The sequence below is a fragment of the Pongo pygmaeus genome, chromosome 20 (assembly GCF_028885625.2).
Source record: "Pongo pygmaeus isolate AG05252 chromosome 20, NHGRI_mPonPyg2-v2.0_pri, whole genome shotgun sequence".
NCBI lineage: Eukaryota > Metazoa > Chordata > Mammalia > Primates > Hominidae > Pongo > Pongo pygmaeus.
The window spans coordinates 17,467,519-17,471,047 of NC_072393.2; positions in this window are offsets into that span (position 1 = coordinate 17,467,519).

The following is a 3,529-nucleotide window of genomic DNA, read 5'->3' on the forward strand; positions in this document are numbered from 1 at the left end:
TGATTGGGTTCCAGGGAGTTCTGGAAGTCCCCCTCAGTGATGGCAGAGACCCCTGATGTGCTTGGGAGGATTAGCTCAGCGACCCACTGACCCCAGGCAATTAGGAGCATTGGCTGGGACTCTGAGCTCTCCCTAGGAGGACCCCATAATCATCCTGGGGTGCCCCTACTGCAGATCCACATGGGATTTGGCTGTGCCTGGTGTGTCCTGGCATCCAGCTGGTTCCCAGCACCAGGGACCCGGGCCAGCACTCCTCTCTTCTCGTCCTCTGTGGTTCTTTTTCCTCCTCTCTGTGCTGATGTGGAAAGTTCTGGTTCACATTAGTGTGAAAATTAGTTTCAGTTTTCCTTTGGCTGCTAACCTTACCTAATTATCTCTCTAATAATGACCTTAACTCCAAATACAGTCACATTCTGAGGGACTGTGTTATAACCTCCACATATGAATTTTGGGGAGACACGGTTCAGCCCATAATCTTCCCCACTTACAGAGGAGATGATGGAGGCTGAGAGAGGGGAAGTCATTTACCCAGGTCGCACAGCAAAAGGGAGTAGGAGAAATGTCGAACACTTACCAGGTGCCAGGCTCAATCTCAAGGCTGTGTTTGCCTCACTTGTTCATTTTGCCAATGTCTGTTGTGCCAGATGCAAACTGAAGTGAAATACACTTGATGGGACTGGGCATGGTGGCTCATGCCTGTAATCCCAGCACTTTAGGAAGCAGAGGCAGGCGGATCACTTGAGGTCAGGAGTTCGAGACCAGCCTGGCCAACATGGTGAAACTCCATCTCTACTAAAAAATACAAAAATTAGCCGGGTGTGGTGGCATACATCTGTAGTCCCAGCTACTCGGGAGGCTGAGGCAGGAGAATTGCTCGAACCCGGGAGGTGGAGGTTGCAGTGAGCTGAGATCACACCATCATACCACTGCACTCTCCAGCTGGGTGACAGAGTGAGACTCCATCTCAAAAAAAAAAAAAAAAAAAAAAAAAAAAAAAACTGGGTCTCACTCTGTCACCCAGACTGGAGCGCAGTGGTGCAAACATGGCTCACTGCAGCCTCGACTTCCTGGGCTCAAGCGATCCCCTCACCTTAGCTTCCCAAAGTGCTGGGATTACAGGTGAGAGCCACCACACCCAGTCTCATCCTTCCTTTCTATATTGCCCGTGGTTGCTTTTGTGCACCAAGGTCGATCCAAAAAAAAATTGAGTCAGTGAGACACAGACCATCTTGCTTTACTTCCTTGTAGTCACACCTCTGGGGATTCTAAGTCTGGCCATCCTAGCCCCATGGCCAGGGATGTCAGGAGATGATGGTGGTCATTGAGAGCAGTAGCTTCCCTTGCCAGCCATGGGAGGACACAGGCTGTGTCCAGGACACATCCCCTGGAGGCGTGGTTGTGGAGACCATGAGCCAAATTCATTCATTATCTAAAATCAAACTCAATTCTCATGAAGTAAGGACATCAGCCTTACAGGGTCGGGCGTGTGCCGCCCATTTCCACCTGTGGGTTGAATCCACCATTCCTGCTGACTCTCAGCGGCGCCCAGCTTAGATGGTAGATTCTAGGGTCTCCGCTGTTGGAGGTCAAGACTGTGATGTAATAAAGTATTTTTTTCAATGTGTGTCCTGTGGCAGTGCCCAATTCAGAAAGAGCAGGATTTTAGTTCCAAATGAGTCAAGTTTTATATGTTAAGACATCGCTTGTTAATCTTGCACATAACATCTATCATATTCATATGCTGCCTAGTCTTGGGTTTTTTTTTTTTTTTTTTTTGAATCAGAATCTCACTCTGTCACCCAGGCTGGAGTGGCAGTGGTGTGATCTTGGCTCACTACAATCTCTGCTTCTTGTGATCAAGTGATTCTCCTGCCTCAGCCTCCAGAGTAGCTGGCACTACAGGCACGCATCACCACTCCCAGCTAATTTTTGTATTTTTATTAGACAGAGGGTTTCACCATGTTGGTCAGGCTGTTCTCAAACTCCAAACCTCAAATGATCTGCCCGCCTTGGCCTCTCAAAGTGCTGGGATTACAGGCATGAGCCACCATGCCTGGCCCAAAGACATCCTCTTTTATCTGCTCATGTGGATTTAATGATATCCCCTTGGGGTATAATAAAAACTTCTTTGGTCTTTGTCCACAGTTCCTGGCACATAATTCCTAAATCCCTAGAATGGATATTCATTCATAGGATGAATGAAGGTGTTAAGACAGCACTATGGGCCGGGCACGGTGGCTCACCAACACTTTAGGAGGCTGAGGTAGGCAGGTCAGTTGAGGCCAGGAGTTGGAGAGCAGCCTGGCCAATATGGTGAAACCCCATCTCTACTAAAAATACAAAAATTAGTTGGGTGCAGTGGTGCACACCTGTAGTCCCAGCTACTTGGGAGGCTGAGGCAGGAGAATTGCTCGAACCCAGGAGGCAGCGGAGGCTGTGGTGAGCCGAGATCACGTCACTGCACTCCAGCCTGGGCGACAGAGCAAGATTCTGTCTCAAAATTAAAAAAAAAAAAAAAAGCATTATGGAAGCGTTGGCCGAACTGAAGCGACTGCCTGGGGTCCCTCAATATTAAAGGGCTCCAGACAAGTCTGCTGTATTTGCCCCAGTTTGCAGAAATTTTAAAAGCTGGAAGGCAGACACTACAACATGAAACCCAACCTGGACTCACTGGGGACAACCAGGCAGATTCGTCGCACTCCAGCCCAGAAGACAGAGCAAGCCCTATCTAAAACCAAACAAAGACAAACCAGGCAGCAAAATGTGACCTGGGGATCAGTAAGTTCCCAAAGCCCACACCGCGTGGGGTGGAAGCTGGAGAGCTGGTTGGAGGAAAATGTTCTGGGCCAAAGTCCCAGTGGAGCACAGATGGGGTTTATGGCAAGAGCCTGAGCATCTCCCGGCGACAGCTACTGAGACCTGGAACTGAAATATGTCCACTCTAGCCGAGGTGCGGGATGCTGGGACCCAGCGGTGGAGGTCCTGGAGGGCGGGACCCAGGGTTCCCTGGTGGAGGTGTGGGAGGACGAGACCCAGCAGTCTCTCAAGCTGCCAGCAAGACGGGGACCCAGTGACCTCCCGAAGCTGCCAGCAAGGCAGGGACCCAGCAGTTTCTCGAGGCTGCCTGGGACCCAGTTACCAGATTACGAAGGTATCTCAGGCCCCGGAGCCAGAGCCAGTCAGGGGTTAAAGTGGAAGCTCCCTACTTCAGCCCCAGAAGCTGGGGCCAGGGGAAGGATGATGTGGATTGTTTTTGTTTTACCCCTTCTGTTGAATGTTTACAAATGCAAACTTGAGTTCTAATAAAGAATTGCATTTCCCTAAAAAAAAAATAAATAAAGTATGTCCACTCGAGGGCCAATTCTTCACTTGCTGTCCCAAAACCACGCCTGTGACTGAAGGACATGAAATAATCTTGAAAGTGGGATACTGGGCATGTCGTGGAGGCCTGGAATTTCAGGACCAGTCATCCAGAAGAACTTGAGAAAACACAGGTCTTCCAACTGGCCCCTTCATAGAAAACGGAGGC